The sequence below is a fragment of the Cupressus sempervirens genome, chromosome 3 (genome assembly GCF_028749045.1).
Source record: "Cupressus sempervirens isolate cs-2001-9-10 chromosome 3, ASM2874904v1, whole genome shotgun sequence".
NCBI lineage: Eukaryota > Viridiplantae > Streptophyta > Pinopsida > Cupressales > Cupressaceae > Cupressus > Cupressus sempervirens.
This window is the reverse complement of record NC_143120.1, coordinates 645,672,874-645,696,810: the sequence shown is the minus strand read 5'-3', so window position 1 is coordinate 645,696,810 and position 23,937 is coordinate 645,672,874.

The following is a 23,937-nucleotide window of genomic DNA, read 5'->3' as shown; positions in this document are numbered from 1 at the left end:
GAGTAAATTAAGCATTATTGTGAAGATTGGATATATTTATCGAGCTTGTTTATTGAAAGTTGAAATTTTTAGTTTGTGGAAAAGTGCATTAAGGACATGTGGATAACTAATTCACACCCCCCCCCCCCCCCAGCCCCCTCTCAATTATCTAACAAGGTTATCCTACAAAAGGGGATGATACATTCTTCATCCCATTTTCTACTATATTATATCTATTCAATCTACCATTATGTATTATGAATTTATCATAATCTCATTGTCCATTGAGAAGGATATACAAAAAATCCATTGACATAATATCAAAATATCTTCATATTGATAAGATTGAATCTTCAATTTGACTACATGTTGTTCCCTTACTAGTAATTTATGATAATCATGTATCCATGCAATATGACATGGCTTCAAATGCTCCATCCTAGTAACTACAAATGGGTAACCAATTCTTCTAATGTTAGGTTATTTTAACTCCTACTATTAATGGTGACTTTGAAACACTTTCCTACAACTTTTCATCTCATCTTCGATAAACTTCTCCTCAGTACCATTCTTGATTAGGTTCTTCGTTACATAGTGCCCTCCTCATCATCAAATTTTCTTCAATTTCTAGTTGCTTCATAGATTTAAGTGTTTTTTCTTCCCCAAATGCATTTATGCTACTACTTTTGGACTTCCTACTTGAATTTCCTTGTATGCATTAAAAGGACCCATATACCTCTTCATTGTGTACATTTGAAACAAGTTCCTTTGAACATACCCCTATCCTCTCTTCTATAATTATTACCTCTAAGATAACCTCATTAACTTTGTTAGCATGAGTTTCCTTTTTTCCATTTTGATTTTCCTTTATTCAAATCTGAGTAATATCTTCCTCCTCTTTTTAATTTTCTACCTTTTAAAGCTCTCCACCTCTTCCTCTTTATCTACGGTTCTATCTCTTGTTCAATTTTTCCTTGACTTTTAGGGAAAAAAATAAGATTATATAATAATTTCACTATTTACCAAACTAATTTCATATTTAATAGATGTCCGCAAACCATTAAGGGTATGTGCAGGATAATGGTGTGCCAAAAAGTGGCGACTTGAAAATTATGTAGTTCTGAAATGCCTCAAAGCATTCCAAAATCTATTCTAACTTTTTTCCCACCCATCCTAATACCAAACCCAAAAACTAATACCCTTATAAGGCCTATTATATCTTTGGATAGAAACCCTATATGGTCAATTTTAAAAATGTCTCAAAAAAGTGTTTTTGGCCTATTCTTGTGTGTTTTTTTTACTTCAAACATGTAGTTGATAACTTTTTTTCAGCCAAATTTGATGAAACCAGAAAGGTTTCTTATGAATTTTCTTAGCTTTCCATAAATGTAATGTCTATCAAAATTTGTGTTAAATAAGTAATTATTACTTATTTTCTAATGGAGTTATGTATAAAGAGTTGATTGACACACTAATTTAAAAATAACTATAACTTTTAAATGGTATAACATTTTTAAAATCCAAAAGTTGCACCACATTCTATGCTTCTTCTACTACAAGGAAAAAAAAAAAAGAAAATTTAAATTTTTTAGAGTGTTGAATTAGTTAAGGTGGTCAGACACGAGAGTTTTTTATTCCAAAAATATTACAATAGAAAATTAATAATTAATTCTTTACTTAGAATAAAAAATACCCAAAAATATGTGTCGCATGCGTGAATGAGTCTATTTTTTATATCGATAATATTATTAAAAAATATTATCATTTGATTTTGATTAAGGTGGTTAGGCATATGTATACTTCTTACTTTTGTCCTAATTTTTTTGTACTATTGCATTAAAATTAAACTTTTTGAACAATCAATTGCTATATTTTTTTAGATAAGGCCTAGTAGTTTAGAAACTAAATTCAATTTCCTAGAGATCATTTTCTATTAACTTTTTGATATGAAGTTCATAACAAGTTGAAAATTGCATGTCCAGTTGACATAACCCTAATTTGTTGATTTTTCATTGCCACTTAAGGGCATAGTTTGGTTGACCATGATCCTGCACATACCCTTAAGATATCTTACTATTCTTTCAACCTCATCATCCATATGTCTAGACTTGATATCCAACCTATAGAATTAGTTAGTGTATTTAGTAGATTCTTTTTTCTTTAAATCATATATTTTCCTCAATAAACTAACTTGATAATCAATAGGAAATAATTGATCTTTCAATTTTTTAACCATATTGTCCCATGATGTGGCCCTTTCCTCTCCTCTCCTTTTTTTTTTATCAATTTGTAGATGTTCTCACCATAATGATGCATGTCCTTTCAACTTAGTGCTAGTGATTCTCACCTTCCAATTGCATTTATTATTTATGCACCATCTTGAAATGTAAGTATACATCATTTAAGACCTTTTAGCTCCTACCCTTTACTTATTTCATAGTCCATGGATGCATTTGTGCTTAGATATCTCTTTCTTCCACTCTTTTTCCTCTTTTCCTATTATGTTTGTGTAGTTTCCAAGACCTTGATGTTATCCTTCCTCATGATAACTTTGGTATAAGTCAATCTAGTCAACTTATGCTGGTATAGTTTGGCCAAGTTGACCTACACCCTAGCATGTTTGGACCTAGAGACATTTTTTGTTGGCGTAATTGATCATAGAAGTTGTTGATGAAGAAAGGAACTTATGGATTGCATGATAATAAATTATATTTTTTCATTGATGTCATAATTATTCATCATATTGTTTTAACCTATTACCATATCATTAGAAATCATACTATACAAGGAATAAGTGAAGGGCACATTGGAATGATATTAAGAGACTTGTTAGGTAATGGTTTGAACAAATAATGGGAAGTAATTTTAGTAATTGGACTGCTTATCAGAATATTAGAATTTATGTTCTATCAATGAAAGGGATTAGACACCTTATCAAAATAATGAATATCTTATCAGAGTCAAGAAGAAAAAGTAATGAAAATTCGAGATCAATATTAGGATTTGGTAAGAGCATCAAGATTACATGTGGAGAATAATGCAAAGAAGATTATTCGACAAGTTTCTTTAGATCTAGGTTTAAAATTTTCATGATTTAGTGATCTCTTTAAGGAAAGAGAGAAGAAGAGTTAGGTATCATGACTAAAGATATTATGGTAGAAGAAGAAAAATAGTAGAAGTAGTAGACAAAGCTATCAAAGTATACTAATAGTAAGTGGGTTGTGATCATAGTTGAGAACATAGGATAGATAATGGTATGTAATTGTATTTTGAATTTTTAAAGAATATGATATAGAAAGTCAAGTACAAACTACTAATCATTGTTGTTGTTACTTTTGTACCATTATGGCACTTGAAATCCCTTAAGGGTGACCTTATTGATCTATTGTAAAACCTTTAATAGGCTAGCATTCTTAGATTAGAGTGTTGAAATCCTTTGACAAGGTTACTCCTAACAGACTAAATACTCTAAGTCTAGAGGAAAATCTTGTAAAATGGTACACCTAATAGTTTTTTTTTAACCCTTAACTAGGAAAACTTCTAACAGAGCATGTTTCAAAAGAGTACAAATATTTGTGACCACCGATCTCACATCATGGTTTTCACCCAAATTGGGTTTCCATAAGATAAATTCTAGTGTTACCATTGAGTGAATGATTTATTATTATGGATAAGTATCTAGTAAACACTTAATAAATAATGTTGTTATATTTAGTAATAAATCTTATCTGTATAAATACTGTAAGTTTTTAAGTTGTTTAAATTTGGTGATTATCAATTTACCCCACCCTACAGTAATCAATACTATACCTACAATTTTGTCACACGGATTTAATTTTGAAAATTGGATGACCTTGATGACTTGCTTTATTTCTTATTTTGAAAAATAGTATAAAAGGAAGCTTGGGCACCTCATTTTCAAGGTTAATTCCTAAATGGGGGCTTGACCTAGGCAATCCCCACACACCCCTCCCCCTCAAAAAAAAATTAAAATTTAAAAAAATGACTTTTCTTGTGTGTAGGATTAGGTTATTAGAATTACAAATTCAAATCCAAGGACTTTTAACTGAGGGCTTCAAAGGAGATCTAGGTTGACTTAGTTTCTATGCTCGAGGGGCATGTTTGTCATCTCGTAAACCTACTAGTAGACACCAACCAAATTGATTTGCTCCTAGAGATATGATATTTTTACTGTCTTTTGGATTATCTATTCTAATTTCATATATATGGTTAGATCATTTATAGAAGTTGTAGATCCATAACTTTTGAAGAAGAAAAACACTTTCCTTTACACATTTCAAAGTTAGTACTCTCCTTTCTTTTAATCTCATAGCATAGATATGATTTTTGAATGGAATGGTGATATATATATATATATATATATATATATATATATATATATATATATATATATATATATATATATATATATATATATATATATATATATATATATATATATATGTATGTATGTATGTATGTATGTAAGTAAGTATGTATGTATGTATGTATGTATGTATGTATGTATGTATGTATCATCTAGGGATTCATTTTATCTTTATTATTTAAATAATTTATTCAATTAACATTCACATTTAAAGCTAATGAACAATGTATTAAAGAGGACTTGTCTTCATACTTCCTTAGCATAATTTGTATTTAGTATTGACATCCCTTCATCTCATTTGATTTTTTCTAGTTTAACTTGATTTGTATTGAGAGGTATGTTTGGAAGCCACTCTTTCTCCTATATTGAGTGGCTTGGGGTGAAATTGTTTAATTAATAAATTTATCTCATTTAGTTTATATTATTAAATTCATTACTTCCATTTTTATCCTAAAAATATTCATAATCAAAACACTTTCCTATTTTAGTAATCCAATCAAGAAATTCATCCAAATCTACCTTACCATCATAATCTAGTAAATTAAAATGCGTTCTTTCATTAACTATAGTCAAATTGTAAGAATATTTCATTTCTTTGTTCAAGTATAGGCTCAACATCTCCTATAACTACTTCATTAGTTTCATCATCACTCACATCTTTAATAGGCATTCCTCCTCTTTGGGAATTTTCTATTGCTTCAAGTCAAGTTACCATTTGTCTCAATATATCCATTATTGTTGGATCCACATCTCTCCTTTTGCAAACCATCTTTGTGGCCCTATATAATTGTAGGCCAAATCCCAACTTTTCTACCCTACAACATAATTCATCTGGGGCTTTGTAACCTCGAATTTAGAACCAAATCCACAAGGAACACTACTTGGATATGATACCACTTCATGATGCACTCAATGATTGGAGAGATTTCAATGAGATTATTCCAATTATGTAGAAATTCTAAACCCACAAAAATTATATAGAGAGAACCCATAGAGATCATCATTTATTCATTAAAAAATAGATAGAAAAAGGTTTGGCAATATGCCTTCTTACATGTCAGGCTCATACAAATCAGCTTTCTTACAACCTTCGGTTAGAGACATTAGTTCTAATTCGAATTATATCTAACTATGTATTCTAAAATAACATCCAATTACCCATCTATATTTATCCATTACATTACAATATATAGGCATCACGACACTTAGGTCAACCTCAAGATCAAGAACATTTTCCAAAAGAATGAAATATATTACAACAAATAAGTTTTATCCCAAATCATAAGGAATACATGGCATAATAGGTATAAAAGCTTTTAGTGCCATATTTGGGTCCTCACATGATTGACAAACATAGCTATAAGTTCCATAAAAAATCCACAATAATTGATTTCCATAAATAGATCCAAATATGCCAATGGTCACAATAAAATGGAAAGTTGAACACAATACCTAAGAGGAAATGAATCACAACTCGAGAAGCATGCAACAAAATAAGCTATGAACGTACTAACATGAATAGGACTAGTTCTATATCATACTTTGACTATCATAAATGTTGACTTGAATAGATAAGTAATCATTGAGTTATTCAATAGACCTAAATAAACTAGAAAAATGGGAAAATTGGAAGCGTAATATTTTCGTTGATGGATGATTACTCTAAACCCATGATTCTCGTACATCAAAAAGAAACCAAGAAACTTTATCTAGTTTAAAAAAGACAATGAGATAAGAATGAGAAAACAAAGGCTTCCCTAGAGATCTTGTTAGCATACCACATAGTAGATATTCTACTAGAGACACCATCTTCTTTACCATAAAAAAAATGGGCCTTTGACCAATTTCTAGTAGTGAACGAGGTGAACACCTGGTAAGTCATTTTAACCTATTGAATCAAGAGGCAATCAAGCTTTTGGTGCAAGATACATTATTTTAACACGTGCTTCTTTTTGGTGTTATTGAGTCTCCTCGAATTCCAAGATAAACATTTTATCTTTTAATGTGTTGAGTATAATCAAGAGTAGATTTCCTACCATTATAAATATCCTTGTCTATGTATTTTAATCTTGTCTATGGGTTAGTGCAAGAAGTTGGGTCTCACTTTTGGCCAAAAAGTGGAAGTGTTTTTCCTATTTTTGAAATTTTTTGTCAATTGATGTCAAAATTTGAGGCATTTAGAGATTGAATATAAAAAAACTTCAAAAATAAAATTTTTAGTGTTTGGAATCTAGTTTTTGAATATGTCATTTATTTGTGTACCCATGTGATACGTTATTTTTTTGTTATGGATCTTTAAAAACTACTTTTTCAAAATACATGTTTCAAGACCATACCACGCTCGTGTACAGACACCATAATTTGACACAAATAAATGAATTTTTGCAAATCCTTTTAAAGGGAGTTACCTAATACACCTAAGATTGATGACAATATTTTTTCTTAATTTTTTATTGAATAATTTTTTTTTATTAATTATTAATTGGCTATAAAGGTAAATTTTAAAACCTCTCGTGTATGGACCACATAATTTGATCAAAATCTCACTTTTTTCAAAAATTCTTTTTATTAACCTCAAAAGAATTGTATGTAGATTGATGACATATAAATTAATTTAAGAAAAATTATAAAATAAAAAAGTTATTAAAGTTTTAGTGAACTTCACTATTTTACATTTAGGTACCACCTTTCATTAAAAAATAATGCAAAACTAGTAAATAAAATCATACCACTATAAAATTTATATTTCTAAAATTAGGACAATGAGAGCTCTAATGGGTTTTTGTTTCGTAAAAAAATTTGATCAGGAAGACCCTCAAAAAATTATGGCAAGGCATAAATTTGTTAGTTCAATGCCTTAGCCAAATCTTGAGAGGTCAAGGCATAGGCCTATCCCAAACCAAAATCTAAGGTAGGAGAAAAAAATCCCACCCAATGTTGTAAGAAACAGGTACCCGTTATTTAAATTCAAAAAATAGGTACCCGTTTTGAAAAACTCAAATCGGCATACAAACCCCCCCCCCCCAAAAAACAAAATTTTAAATTTAGGGAAACAAGTACCAATTTTTTAAAAGTAAAAAATGGGTACTTGTTTCTAAGAAATACAAATTTTTTATGTTTTCAAAAATGGGTACCCATTTTTTGAAAATTAAAAACGGGTACTCGATTTTTAAAAAAATGGGTACCCGATTTTAAAAAAATGGGTGCCTGTTTTTTAAATTTCGGATCGAGCGCCCGAGCCTAAAATAGGTGCTCGATTTTTTTAAATGGGTACTCATTTCTAAAAGAGCATGATCTCAATCTATGGACTTCCATGAAATTGAGACCCAACTCCTTGCTTCTACCCCTATATTGAGAGTAAGTTACTCATGTGCAGTGACATGCAAGCAATGGATAAGTAGCACTACCTACAATGGAGGTGATGTACAGGATATTCTTAAGTGAGGGCCTAAAATAGCTTAATTTCCTAAGTGGAGGTGGCTTTAAAATGGTGGGAAGATAAAGTTCTAATGACATGACTTAGTAGAAAAGGGGATTGGTATTTATTGGTTATATCACAAGTGCGATAAACTAGTTAATAGGTTCTCTAAGGGATTATCCATCAAAATCTCTAATAGTTATCATTATCTTATACAATAATATTTATAAATTATAAAATCATAATTGATTAAGAATTAGTTGTTTACAGTATTGACCATCTTTAGTGATCCTATTGGGACTCAAATTTGCATTCCTAATTTGAGTACTTTTCTAACCTGTTGAGTCATTTTGAGACCCTATAAGCACATTTTCTTGCATGTGTACCCCACTATCCTTTTGAGGCCTAGGAGGTGTTTTATATTTCTAACACCTTGAATTTAGCATATCTATGCATTTCTTGATGATAAATTTTCATTTTGAATCATTCTGTGAAGTTTATATCAGTTGTTTACTATTGTCATGCTGATGTAAACTATTCAAAATTTTGGGAGGCCTTATTTGACCATATATAACTTTGGCCTAGTTGACTGAAATGAGTAAATTCATTTTTTATTATATTAAAGAAGTCATACACTTGATATTTTTAAAATTTTATCCTATGATAAAATCAATTTGATTAGTTTCCAAACACGATTCCAAATGTAACTTGTAAAATTTTATTGGTGTCAAGAAATGCAGATTGGTTAGTACCCCTGTTTAGGATGTCATAACTCTGAATCTATGATTGGCTAAACTAAATGGATTCTACCATTGTTTTGTAGTCTAAAAATACTTTAAGTGTGCTATTTTTTGAGTCATGACCAATCCATTTGCAAAATTTCCCAAGTACATTCTCTTTACAAAAATCATTTTTCTGCCACTATTCCTAGTTCTATAAATCTGAGTACCCCACTTTGAACATTTTCCAAACATGCCCTTTTATTTATCATGAGCCCTAATCATAGATTTATACTCTCCTCATGAAAATGAACTAATGAATCATTTTTTGTGCCCTCAAGCAACAGCTTGACTTGTTTTCAAAGCCAAAACCAAATGTTATTTATAGTTTTCTAACATATTTGTTTGCAGGCAATTTCACGAATGCAAGTTTAATGGTCAATATCTTTTGACCCAGATGTCGTCATGACATGACATCTAATAGGGTAAGAGAACATTGAACAAAGAATCAACATGTCATTTTTTAGGGCCGAGTTATTTGTTTCTATTAGCTTTTAAGGCTAGTTAGAGGACATCTTAGCATGATTTCATTGTTTGCAAGAACAAGGTGAAATGAATTTTAAATGGTGCAACAATGACTAATTTTCAAATAAAATCAAGTTAGGGAGTTAAATTAGTAGATTCCAAGGGTTAGGTTTTCTAGTTCAAAAATAATTTAATTGGACCCACTTTTGGGGTCGACTAATTTTAGTAGACTGATAAGGTATTGGGGATTGGAGTTTTTTTAAGTTATTATAACAATTGTACTCATTAAATATTTGGTATGTGAACATCATGATTCAATGTCAAATTATGTGTCATTATACACAAAGACTAGTAAAGGAGAGAATCAAGCATCAATACTCATAGTCATTTTAAAGTTCCATCTCATCAAATGACCATTTCTTTGAAACACATGTTTAAAACTTCTCTTATAACATATTGTTTCATGACTTCTCTATCAAGAAGATGGAAGCTAAATGTGTATGTCATTGACATCATGTTGTAAGGAAACTTGGAAATAAAGAATATAACCATTTCCACACAACCCATAATAGATCTAAAATAAACACGAAATTAAAATCCACATGCAAGAGAATAGACAACATACCCACAAAATTGTGACACAAGATATACCCTGGGAAACCCTCATTGAGAGAAAAAACCCAGCCTCCAAAAGCATCCATCATCATGTATTATTTAGCAAAAATACCATTGCAATACAACCATGGAAGCCTTCATGGCCATAGCCACAATCGAGAAAACTATGTGAACAAGCATGAATCCATACATCCCATGCCATGCTTCCAACCTTCACAAATGCTCCCTTGGCTAACCTGTCAAGCCTTGTCTCGCTTGACTCTTGCCTTTCTCACTCTTCCTCTACAAAAACTACCCTTGTGGCTGGTTATATAGTAGCAAGTCCCACAAAACCACCAAGTAGTATTACATAAACCATGTGCTACCTAACCCACTAACCCCACATTTAATATTGGGCATTTAATTCTTTTCCCCAATATTAAATAATTACATGAAATATTATCACAATGTTACAATACAACTCATGAAGAATATTCTATGGGAATCTTTACATGTTGCATGTCCATCTAGATACACCATTAAATAATAAAATAAAATAAAATTTAAACAACATTATGAAATAGGTGCAACACCCATTATCTCAACAATCTCCCACTTGTTGCATACATTGCATAGGGTCAATCCGTAGCCACATAAATGAACAAGGGAACAATCCCTCCCAAAAAATCCACCATCATGGATCAAAATACACCAAGTGCTCCATCCTAGTATCCACAACAAAATCAAACTATCCAACATTTCAAACATGAATGATCTCACCTCCTATTATGCCACTACCACTGGACATACATAGAAGCAATCCAAAGAGAAAGCCACCCAACCTGTCGCATTAGAAGATCATAAAATCTTATACCAACTGAAATGCCAAGAACAAAAAACCTAATCCAAAGGTAATCACATGTATCTGTAGTTGTCAAAATAGCCATAGCTGAAATAGCACCCACAACAAAGCGCCAACCCATCCAACTATCCATACCTCCAAAGGTATACCAATTGAATCTCATATCATCAACATATCCAATCTACAACCTGCAATTACAAGCCTCAAGAGCAATACCTACCACATATATACCAAGAAGCTCCCACTACAAAAGATAATGTCAAATCTATAACCAATCCACTTACAACATCTCAAAGAAGTGAATCCATGTAGTATCAAGGACATCCACAATACATAAACTGATATCCTGCAAGAACTCTCATAACAAGTCTCCAATAGTCCCCCAAATTCTCCACAACCAATAGAGGAAAGAGATAAAGGAATAACCATGTCATCTCTCACATGACATACATAAGCACAAACCAGTGATCACAATCTCCAACCAATCTCAAATCCAATGTAGGCAAAACTAAACATCCAAGAAGATAACCAAGACTGGAGAAACCATGCAAATCATAACCTATATCATGTCCTTCTACACACACCTCTAGATGTAAACTATGCAAGTATGATCTCCTCCATAAAACTCCAACAAGAAGCCTCAACAACACCCAAACCATAGCATACAACTAATCATGGATGTAAGCCTCTCACAAGAAGATCAAACTCAATAAACCATTCCTAATCCAAGGAATATGCCCAATATAAAACCATCTCCCAAATTCAACCAGCATAACAACATATGTAAATGGAGATAACCAATGCTAAACCATCTCTCAAATGATCCCTCCAGAACTAACTCATGTACCATAGCTCAAGATCCATATCCATGAAAGACAAACATAAATATAATGCAACTAAGAGAAACAATGAGCTATACCTCTCAAGTAGCAAACCACCGAGTAGACCAAGAGTGGGGAATGAGAATGCTCATCAAGATATCCAAGTCTCCAACCAAGACTCATCTAAGAACAATCTCCTCTCAAGTCCATATCAAGTGACTACCCCTCAGACTTCCTGTTGAAACCATCAACCATCCCAACAAATACTTCTTTAATCCAAGAGAAATCAGCATCACCACCATCTCTAAGTATCCATGAGCACCTATAACCAATCAATCCATGCCAACTCCAAATGCAACATAGCAATATCATGAAGTATCTAGCTTATGATCATTGTACTCAATACCAAGAAACTAAATAAAGATCAATGTCAAAGTTCCAACCATGGCCTCAAGAACATAAACATGACAACATGATCTAACCATCTCAACCAAAGAGATAACATGCTCCACATGAACATACTATAACATGTCACAACTCTAAATGTGTATCAAGAGTATACCATGACATAATAATGAAATCATCCTCATACCAAGGATAACATGCCAAATAAAAGCATAAACCACACCTTTACCAAGAACCTTGTGAGTCCTCAAGTTGTAACCATCTCCATACACCATGAAGAAAACCATCTCCACACACCATGAAGAACCATCTCAAACTAGGAACTAATCTTGCACTATCACCCCATCACTATCACAAGCTCCCACTAAACTGTGTATCCAAGCTATTCATGAAATCGTGATGAAAAACCCATTCTCTAACCATGAGAATCAATCAAGGCATCAAAACATCAAAGAGCTCAAAGTGCACATCATAAGCTCCTCAAAAGAAATCAAATAACCATGATCCTCAACCAAGAAGATATACCACCATAACCAAATTAAAAATCCAAGCTAATGAACATCAAGGATGTACCTATATAGCCAATCATGTCATGCCAAAATCCATGACACCATGATCACATCCATGAACCCAGAATCTATCTCTCAAAGTGTCCAACCTATTAGCATAAAATAGTCAACCAAAATCCTTCACCATGACTATACCTGGTAACAACATCTCATCCCTTCTATATGAAAAAAAGAGTAAATCATGTGACTTAGGGCATAGACAACCCAAATCCAAGCAACCAATTTAAATATGCATCAATAATGAAAGATCAATGGTCAAAGACAACCCATAACCAAGTTATAAATGCAACCTGTAAGTATAGACCACTTACAACACTGCACAACTTGTAGATCCAACAAGTCATCATACATATCCAAACCAAACACTGATAACCATATCATCATGAGACCAATCTTGAGTATATAATGACATAAAATCTTAAATCTCTAATGCCATAAACTCACAATTTTATCATAATCAAAATATACCATAAATTGTTCAGATCAATATATCACCAAATAAATTATGCCAAACCTACACCAAATCTGAACCGATGTGTAAAGCTCTTCAAGAGCTTTCTATTGACTACTCGAAGTCCAAAATTCGACTCTGTATGCCCAAGTTATGCCCTAATCTGTGCTCAAAATAAATAACATCTACATTTAGGGCTCTTAGAACCTGACAAAATATCAAAATCATAGAACCAAACCTATACCAAGTTGTAGTGCTTTGAATTAGCTTTCCAACACCTATAAGAACTCTAAAATTTGATATTCTGAGAGAAAGTTATGGCTATTTTACTAAGACAGTCTTTTTCCCATTTTCACTTTTTTTTTTTTTTTTTGTGACAAATATTTTGATGGGATTAAATTTGATGGCCATCATGGGCTGAAACCAAAAAAATCTTCCATTTCCTCTAAACATGGCCAAACTAGGGCATATTATATATCAAAATTTATGAAAATGTCGACCCGAATCCAATGGTGAGGTCTATTTTTATCTAGGAGGTCATTTCTGCAAGCTACCCACCAAAACCCTCATTTAAAATGAAACATCCGAAAAAACCTTTTGTCCAACAATTTCACATGCCAAAATCTTTTAACATCCCATCATAATACCAAATCCAAAACCCTCAGATCTACAATAAATCATTCATATATCTTTCCCTTTCTTTTATCCTCTCATGCATTCCCATGGATTCAATCTAGGGTTACAATAATAAAACCATAGCTCTGATACCACTTGTAAGAAACTTGGAAATAAAGAATATAACCATTTTCACATAACCCATAATAGATATAAAATATACACAAAATTAAAATCCATATACAAGAGAATAGACAACATACCCACAAAATTGCGACACAAGATATACCCTGGGAAACCCTCATTGAGGGAAAAACCCGACCTCCAAAAGCATCCATCATCATGTATTATTCAACAAAAATACCATTGCAATACAACCATGGAAGCCTTCATGGCCATAGCTACAACCAAGAAAACTATGTGAACAAGCATGAATCCACACATCCCATGCCATGCTTCCAACCTTCACAAATGCTCCCTTGGCTAACCTATCAAGCCTTGCCCTGCTCGACTCTTGCCTTTCTCACTTGTACTCTACAACAACTACCCTTGTGGCTGCTTATATAGTAGCAAGTCTCACAAAAACACCAAGTGGTATTACATAAACCATGTGCTAAAACCATGTGCTACCTAACCCACTAACTCCACATTTAATATTGGGCATTTAATTCTTTTCCCCAATATTAAATAATTACATAAAATATTATCACAATGTTACAATACAACTCATCAAGAAAATAAAATAAAATTTAAACAACATTATGCAATGTGTGCAACACCCATTATCTCAACACATGTTTTATTTCCAAGGGGATGTTTTATAGGGAGGATACTTAAGAGGAGATCTAAAGCTTTTCTTTTATTAGACATCACATCAACTATGGATATTTCATTGGAACAATTGCAGAAAACTAGTCTTATAAGCTATGTAATGATTTCTAAGGGATGTAGAGAATAGATAGTTTCCTCTTACACTAATGTAAAATTTTATGTTTGAGCCTTGAAGAGGTAACTCACATTTTTAAGAGGGGAGGTAACTCTTATGTGAGGAGGTAGAGGTTCATGATGTTGGAAAAGAGATGGAGTCAAACCTTCCTAAGCAGTGTGACAGATCATCCTCATTTTAAGACCATGGCTGAGATACTTAAGAATGCTTTGATGTAGAACTTAGTCATATTTGGCATGTTACAAAAGGACTAGATAGTGCAACATATGGCACAAGTTAAATAGGATCTAACTTTTCTAGCCAAATTAGGTGAAGCCATGGGAGGTAGAAAATTCTCTCATGAAGTAGGGCTTTTCATAGCTAGCATGAGAAGCATGGTGAAGTATTTTCAAAGTTGAAGGCCACATTTGGTAGGGCTCCCATATGTGGCATGTCACCTTTTAATTTCTCCCCCATCCATTCATGATAAGGAAAATGAATAGAGTTCCATGACATGAAGAGGATGTACAAAGGAAATAGTGAGAGGAATTTGTTAAGATGAAAGAGGTACCATCCAAAAGTTATTTCCACAATGATGGTAGAGAATTGGCATTAGTAATTTCATCTCTTAGTGATGGGGGATAATAGAGGAAATCTAGGAGGTGTGAGTCAGTCACAGAACAAGGGACATGCTAACTCACATATAAGGAATTTGGAGCAATAATCTAATGCCTAAATAAGCATGATTTCATTTTAACTTAAGATCCCAAGTGGACACTAATTTCACCACTATTTTATGATTTTCGAAGGCCATCACTATCATTCATGCCACTTTGAATGCCTATTTCACTATTTTCTATTTGCTGACTCAGGTTTTTGTTTGTGGAGTTTGCATTTTCTTTGGTAGAGAACATCATGTTAGAAGTAATAGTTCACCAATATAACTGAGAGGGGGGGTGGATGAATCAGTTGTATAAAAATATTAATTCAATTCTTACTTTATCAACCACAGTAAATAGCAAACATAAATGTGCACACAAAAATACACCAGATGTATTGACTAGGGAAACCCTTGATCAAAGGGAAAACCCTGGTGGGAATGATGCCCACAAAATAATGTACTAATCTAAATATTCCTTGTTAGAGGAAAGACCTTGTTAGGAGTCTATTACAATGCTTATTACAAAGATTCCATGTTAGGAGACTCCAAATCCTTGTTAGGAGATTCTAACCCTGTTAAGAGTTGTAGAAGGCAGCTAAACCCATTGTCCAAATAGCTTCAGGATCAGATCAATGAACCCACTATCCAATTGATCTCAATACTATTCCTTTCATAATAATAGATGTGGAATAATCTTATCCTCTATCTAGTGTGTCAAACCTCTTCACCTTTATATCATTTAAATAGATCTGGAACTCATCAATAACCCTTAAGGTCACTTAAACACATAGAAAATTACTCTACTTTCCTCCTCAGCAATTTGCAAGTCTGCTCAACTTCCCCTCCCTTTTTTTTTTCTCAATCCTTGTATAGAACTTGAAAAACACTTTTCCTTTATGCAATATTGAATTATTAACCCTTTGAGTTGGCTCTACATACTTAAAATTATTTGATTCAGCTCCATATTTAATTAAATGAAATACACATTTAATTAACACTGTCAGCTCTCAGTTGTTCACAAACTTTCACATGTGTAGCTTTTGTACTTGCACACTTTTTGATATCATCAATTGTAGTGTACTTCCTCTAGTTAACTATGCAATGCTTCATTCCAAACACAAAATATTATATTGACCATACAATAGAGACTATTTCCCTAATGCTCTATTTCCTCCAGTTCTCTATAAATCACTAATATCCTCCATACAATGTCAATTTAGGTTCTGGGCACTTGACCACATGTCAAATGCATGTTGTAGTACCTTTTGTTAACTACACATACAAAGATATGCAATGTGGTGTCCTCAATTCACAAATCTCAATCTACTACTCTATCATTCTTACTATGTTGTCATCAATGACAAACACAGTCACAACACTATTCTATGCTGCTCCCCCATAGCATCAACATTCATGCTAACAATCTCCCCCTTTGGCATTGATGGAAACATATATAAAAAACATCTAGTTCTAAGAATACCAATCAATCAAATCCTTCAACACTACTCCCATTACAATGTTGTCACATATTTTTCTCTCCCATTACAATGTTTTTCATGTCACTCACTCTCCTCCATTGACATTAATGTCAAAGGCAATACAAAAATCAACCTATTACCACAACCACAAGTCAGTCTATTGCTTTAAAATTATTTTATAAACACCAAAAGTATCTAAAGATACTATTGTATACCAATTACCTATTTCAAAGAGTCCTTGACCAACTCTATTGATCATAGATACTCCCCCATTGGAGGAGCATTAGCATTCAATCTAGTCTAACAATGGTGTTGTGTACCCTAGACTGATGCACTTTTGCATCTTTTAATCTGAGCTAGGAAGGGGAATAACCCCAAGCATACCTCATAGGTATTCAAATGTATCCTTCGGTAAGGCCTTTGTAAAAATGTCTGCAATCTATTCCTTAGTGCTAATGTATTCCAATTTGATTTCTTTCTCTGCAACTTTCTTTTTTAGTACATGATACTTTATTGCTATGTGCTTGGTTTTAGAGTGCAAAACAAGATTCTTAGACACGTTGACTATACTTGTGTTATTGCAATAAATGATAATAGGTTCTATGAATGTTATTCCAATATCCTTCATCATCTGCTTCATCCATATGGCTTGATTATACTTATTTGCTGCTGCAACATACTCTGCTTCTGTAGTACTTTGAGAGGTACAATCTTGCTTCTTGTTGAGCCAATAAACTAATCTTCCTCCAAGGTAAAATTCTCCTCCACTAGTGCTTCTATTGTCATCCCTATCTCCTACCCAATCAACATTTGTATAAGTGCAAAGAGTAAAGTCACTATTTTTGTCATACCAAATACCATAATCTAATGTTCCTTTCAAATATCTGAATATTCTTTTTACTACTACACAGTGATACTCCTTAGGATTAGCTTGAAATCTTGCTACAATTCCAACTACAATAGCTATGTCTAGCCTACTATGGGTTAGATACTATAATCCACCAACCATAGATCTGTACTTCTATTGTTCAACAGTAGGTGTCTCATCTTTGCTTGATAACTTATGACTAGTTACCATAGGAGTTCCAATAGGTTTGCAATTTTCTAAACCAAATCTTTTCAATAAATAATTTAAATACTTGGTTTGAGAAGTAAAGATACCCTCTTTGTTTAATAATTTGTAATCCTAAGAAAAATTTCATTTCACCTATCATGCTCATTTCAAATTCATCCTTCATGTCTTCTAAGAATTCATTACTAGCTTCATCATTTCCACCAAAAATGATGTTATCAACAAATACAATGATTATTAGCAAACCATCTTCTATTTCCTTCAAGTATAGGTTACTATTTGTTGTTCCTTTAGAAAATCCAAGCTTTGCTAGGTATTTATCCAACCTTACATACCAAGTTGTTGGTGCTTGCTTTAACTCATTCAATGCTTTCTTTAATTTGCAAAGCATGTCTTTTTCTTTTGTTAAAGGAAAACCCTCTAGTTGTTCAATGTAAACCTCTTCTTCAAGTTATCCATTCAAGAATGCTGATTTGACATCCATCTGATATACCTTAAAGTTCTTGTTTTGAGGGGGACACAACCCAAACACAGAATGGACACAACAAGAAAGGGAAATTTTATTTACTTTGTAAATAAGCTAATACATTCAATACAAAAAAAATAGACTTCAAAAGATGCCCTATGGGCTTACAATAGCATAAATCTGGAGATAATTTCTCCTTTTAGTACCTCCTCTCAAACTCCACTCCGAACTGCCTTTTACAATGCCAGAAATGTCCTTAAATAGACCCCAGAGGGTTAAGGATTAGGAATACATTCTAGAAAGTGCTAGTAGGCATCCACTGACCAAGTAGAAGGCTCTAGAAGCCATGTTAGAAGTTGGTGCAAATCTAGAAGAATCCAAAAATGGTAACCGAACTTTCGGGAGGCATAACTTTTGAACCGTAGCTCTGATTGATGAACCATTTACATTTTCAAAAAGTTCTTGAAGCACTCTATAGCCCTATGGACAAGCTTTTCTTGTCTCCCATTTTTCGGCCCTGTTCGAGTTCATTTAATTCCCCTAACCTAACTTTGAAGCATTCTTAGGAGGTCTCCAAAAACCAAAAAACTGTAATAACTTTCAAACTGTGGGGCATTTTGACCTAATTCTTTTTCTGGAATGCTCTAAATTACAATTACATTCATTTGGCCAATTTACACCTTTTAGTTCACCAAAATGATGGCTCAATTACATACTCCTATTTTTTTGGCATTTACACGTATCCCAAGGTGTTCAAATACTCTATCCTAGAACACTAATAGTGGAATTGTGAGGGTTGGAACCTTTATTTGACCCAAATGGGTATCCAAAAATGAAAACACATGAAACAAAAACTAAGTCTAAGTACATTTTTTTGGTTGACATAGGATTTCCCTTATACCTTTGGATGCTCCTACATCAGACACCCAGGGTAGATTGAAAAGTGACCCTGTCACTTTATGAATGGTAGAGGAAATCCCAAATGGGAAACCTTAGCTACTGAAATCCAAGTTGAGTCCTCTATCGGTCATCCTTTCCAGTTGACCAAATACTCTTCATACTGCCTATTTCTGGTACTCCTAGCCACACAATGATCCAAAATGTCTTCTATCTCCTCCTTCTTGGAAGCAGGAATTGGACATGGCTCTAACATCAACTCCTCTTCTGCACCATCATCATGATACTCTGTCAAGTCTACAATGTTGAAAATAGGAGAAATGTGAATTCCATCTGGCAACTCTACTTCATATGCATTTCCTGAGTCATGTTTTTTTAAAATTTTGTAGGGGCCAAATTTCTTCATTTTCAGCTTGTTGTAAGTACCGGCTGGAAATATTTCTTTTCTTAAGTGTACCATGACTAGATCCCCTACTTGGAATTCCTTATGTCTTCTTCTTTGATCAGCCCTAACTTTATATTCTTGATTCATCTTGGTAATGTGTGCCTAAACCTCCTCATGTAGATGCTTGATATGTTCAGCAAATTCTTTAGCTTCAACACTTGTCCTCTCCCCTTGCTCTATCTTCCTCAATTCTGGTGCAGTCCTTGGGCTACTTCCATATACAATTTGGAATGGTGATTTACCTTTACTCCTATTTACAGAGTTATTGGAAGCAAATTCTACTTTTGGTAGAATCAAATCCCATCCCTTGGGCTTGTCCCCAACTAAACATCTCAGCAAATTGCCCAAACTTTTGTTTACCACTTCTGTTTGGCCGTCAGTCTACCGGTGATGTGTGGAACTGAATTTCAAGTCTGTTCTCAACTTCTTCCAAAATTTCCTCTAGAAATACCCCACAAATTTAGTATCTCTGTCAGAAACTATACTCCTTGGGAGACCATGTGGTTTCACCACCTCTCTAAAAAATTAGTTTGCAATATGGACAGGATCATGAGTTTTTTGGCATGGAATGAAATGTGCCATTTTGGAGAACCTATCAACCACCACAAATACTGAGTCATTACCCCTCTGTATCCTTGACAATCCAAGAACAAAATCCCTATTTATGTCTTCCCATGGCTTTGATGGAACATGCAATGGCTGATATAGTCCAGTATTGTGACTAAATCCCTTGGCAACTTGACAAATCTGACAACTCTATACAAACTTCTTCACATCTTGTGAAATCTGAGGCCAAAAATAATGTTCTCTAAGAATGGAAATGGTCTTATCTCAACAAAAATGTCCTACCATCCCTCCACTGTGTTTCTCTTTAATCAGATTTTCCCTCATGGAACTCCTTGGAATGCACAATTGGCTGCCCTTGAACAACATACCATCCTAAATCAAATAGTCTAGCCACTTGGTTCTGTCTATAGTAACAGGCTCTTTACAAGCTTTCCATGCTTCAACAAAATCAGGATCCTCAAGGTACAGATTCTTGAGTTCATCAAACCCAAATACTTCAACCTACATTACTGTAAGCAACAATTGTCTCCTACTTAGTGCATCTGCAACCCTGTTAGATTTTCCACTTCTATGCTTCAACAGAAATTTATAGCTCTGCAAGAACTCTACCCACTTCATATGCCTCTAGTTCAATTTACCTTGGCTATTTAGGTACTGTAATGCCTAATGATTAGTATATAAAACAAATTCCTTTGGAAATAAATAATGCCTCCATTTCTTTAAGGCCTGAACTATTGCATAGAACTCTTGATCATAAACATAATACTTCTTCTTTGCATCATTCAATTTTTCACTAAAATATGCAATGGGCTTACCTTCTTGGCTCAATATAGCTCTAATAGCATTGCCACTAGCATCACAATCCACCTAGAAAACCTTTCTAAAATCTAGAAGTACCAACACACGTTGTTCTATCACCACCTTCTTCAGCAATTCAAAACTTCTCACAGTTGCCGCAATCCATTTGAACTCTTTTCTATCTCCTCTTATTGTTTCAGTCAAGGGTGCACATATGCCACTGAAATTCTTAATGAACTTCCTGTAAAAACTAACCAGACCATGAAATGATCTTACCTTAGTAGCAGACCTTGGAGTAGGCCATTCCAAGATGGCTTTTACCTTCTCTAGATCCATTTTGAGACCTTCAGGTGATATAAAAAACCCCAAGTAGATGAACTCCTTTTTTGCAAAGATACACTTCTTCAAATTAATTAACAGTTTCTCTTCCCTCAACCTCTCAAGAACACTATGAATATGCAATAAATTTTCTTCCAAAGTCTTGCTGAAAATTAAAATATCATCCAAATAAACAATAACAAATTTTCTCAAGAACTTCTTAAGTACCTCATTCATAAGCCGCATGAAGGTGCTTGGGGCGTTCGTTAATCTAAAGGGCATGACTAACCACTCATAAAGACCCCCCTTGGTCTTGAAGCCTTTTTTCCATTCATCTCCTTCTCGTATCCATATCTGATGATAGCCACTCTTGAGATCTATCTTTGTGAAGTACTGAGCTCCACTTAAACAATCCATAAGATCATCCATTCTTGGTAAAGGAAATCGATACTTGATGGTTATCCTATTTATAGCTTGGGAATCTGTACACATCATCCACTCTCCATCCTTCTTTGGTGCTAGTACTACAGGTATTGCACATGGACTTAGGCTCTCCTGAATCAAGCCCTTTCTCAATAGCTCATGAACCTGTCTATTTATCTCCTCAGTTTCAGTAGGAGTCATCCTGTGAGCAGCCTTGTTAGGAAAACTAGCTCTTGGGATCAAATCTATCTGATGACTGATTTGCCTTACTGGTGGCAATCCTTCTGGAACATTATCAGAGATGATATCTCCAAACTCACCTAGTAAATCTGAAACTTCAAGTGGTATTTCACTACTACCTTCTTTATCTTTCCTAAGAATCAAAGCATAGCACATACGCTGATGTTTCATGCCATCTAAAACTTCCTTCCATGAACAAGACAAATCCTAGCACTGCTACATACCTTTTTGCCTTCCTTTTTCATGGGCTTCAGTTTGTGGCGAACTCCATCCTTTGTTAGAGAGTATGTGTTTGCATGACCATCATGTATTGCATGTCTATCAAACTACCACAGTCTTGCCAACAATAGATGGCAAACATCCATTAGAATAACATCACAGAGAACTTCATCATGGTAACTGCCAATTTTGAATTTCACTAAACATTGTTCACTTACCAAGACCTTATGATCATCTTTCACCCAAGAAATTCGATAGGGCTGGGGGTGTTTCTCCCTCTTGAGCTTCAGCTTAGAGACCATCTCCTCTAATACTAAGTTATCAGTACTACCACCATCAATGATTACATCACAACATTTATCCTCACACTTGCACCTGGTACGAAATAAACTTGTCCTTTGTCCTAGTTCAATCTCACCACTTAGTAGGACCCTTTCATTTACTAAAGTCTCTCCTCTTTCTGCATCCTCTGAATGTGATGATTGTGCATCCTCATCCACATGAGCAACTCTAGCTTGACCCTTAGCTCTCCTATCTATCCTTCCTTGTCGTTGAGGGCATTCAAAGGCACGATGACCTTCTTCATTGCAATGGAAATAGGTTCCACAGAAGCCTCCTCTTCCTTGTCCATGTCCTCTACCTCTTCCTCTCTGATTTCCAAAGTTTTGATCATGGGAGCGGTTGAAACCCTTGTTCCTGCTAGTACCCACATCTTCATTCTTCTTTTGGGTTTCATTTTGACCTCTAGATGACCTACCACTACCCCTTCCTCCTTGACCACACCCTCTTTCTCTCCCTTCAAACTTCTTATTTAGCTTCTCTTCAACTCATAGGGAAAACTGGTATGCCTCTTTGATGATGGTCATTCTTACCAGACTTAATTCCTCCTGGATGTTAGGTCACAACCCACTGATATAATGAGCAACCTTCTCCTTATTTGCTTCTACATGCCCTACTCTAATCAAGAGTCAGTAAAACTCCTATGTATGTTCCTGGACTGATTTTCCTTCTTGCTTTAACCCATACATCTTTTTGAACAAATCAAGCTCATAATCAACAGGAATGAACTGCTTCTTCAATTTTTCTACCATACGATCCCACCTTGTGATCTTATCCTTTCCTCTTCTATTTCATTCCAATTGAACCTCTTGCCACCAAATTTTGACATGGCCTTTTAGTTTGGCCTTTGCAAACTTAACCCTATTTGAATCCCTAATATCCTCATACTCAAAGTACTCTTCCAGTTCATTAATCCAATCAATCAACTCATCTAGTTTCAGATTTCCTAAAAATACACCTACATCAATTGTAGGTCTTTTCTCAAATTTAGTAATGGCCCTAAAAATCCTTTCCTCTACCTAATTCATAAATTTCCTCTCAAATTCCCCTTTTGGTCCAATTTCTTCTTCTTCATTGTCATCCTCACTTTTGTCACCTGCAGCAACATTTGTTCCCCTATGGAGCTCCTCTTGCAATGCTTGGACCTGCCTTTGGAGGGCTCTAACCTCCTCAAGATTAATAGCTTTGGCCCTTCTGCCATGCTCTCTTCATAGAGGCGTCTTCTTAACTTGAACCCACAACCACACAGTCCTGGTGCAAACTACCTCACAGTCGGTGCTTTGTCTACACACTCAAGAAAACCAGCTCTGATACCACTTGATGGGGACACAACCCAAACACAAAATGGACACAACAGGAAAGGGACATTTTATTAACTTTGTAAATAAGCTAATACATTCAGTACAAAGAAAATAGACTTCAAAGCATGCCCTATGGGCTTACAATAGCATAAATCTGGAGATAATTTCTCTTTTTAGTACCTCCTCTCAAACTCCACTCCGAACTACCTTTTACAATGCCAAAAATGTCTTTAAATAGACCTCAGAGGGTTAAGGATTAGGAATACATTTTAGAAAGTTCTAGTAGGCATCCATCGACCAAGTAGAAGGCTCTAGAAGCCGCATTAGAAGTTGGTGCAAATCTAGAAGAATCCAAAAATGGTAATCAAACTTTTGGGAGGCATAACTTTTGAACTGTAGCTCCGATTGATGAACCGTTTACATTTTTGGAAAGCTCTTGAAGT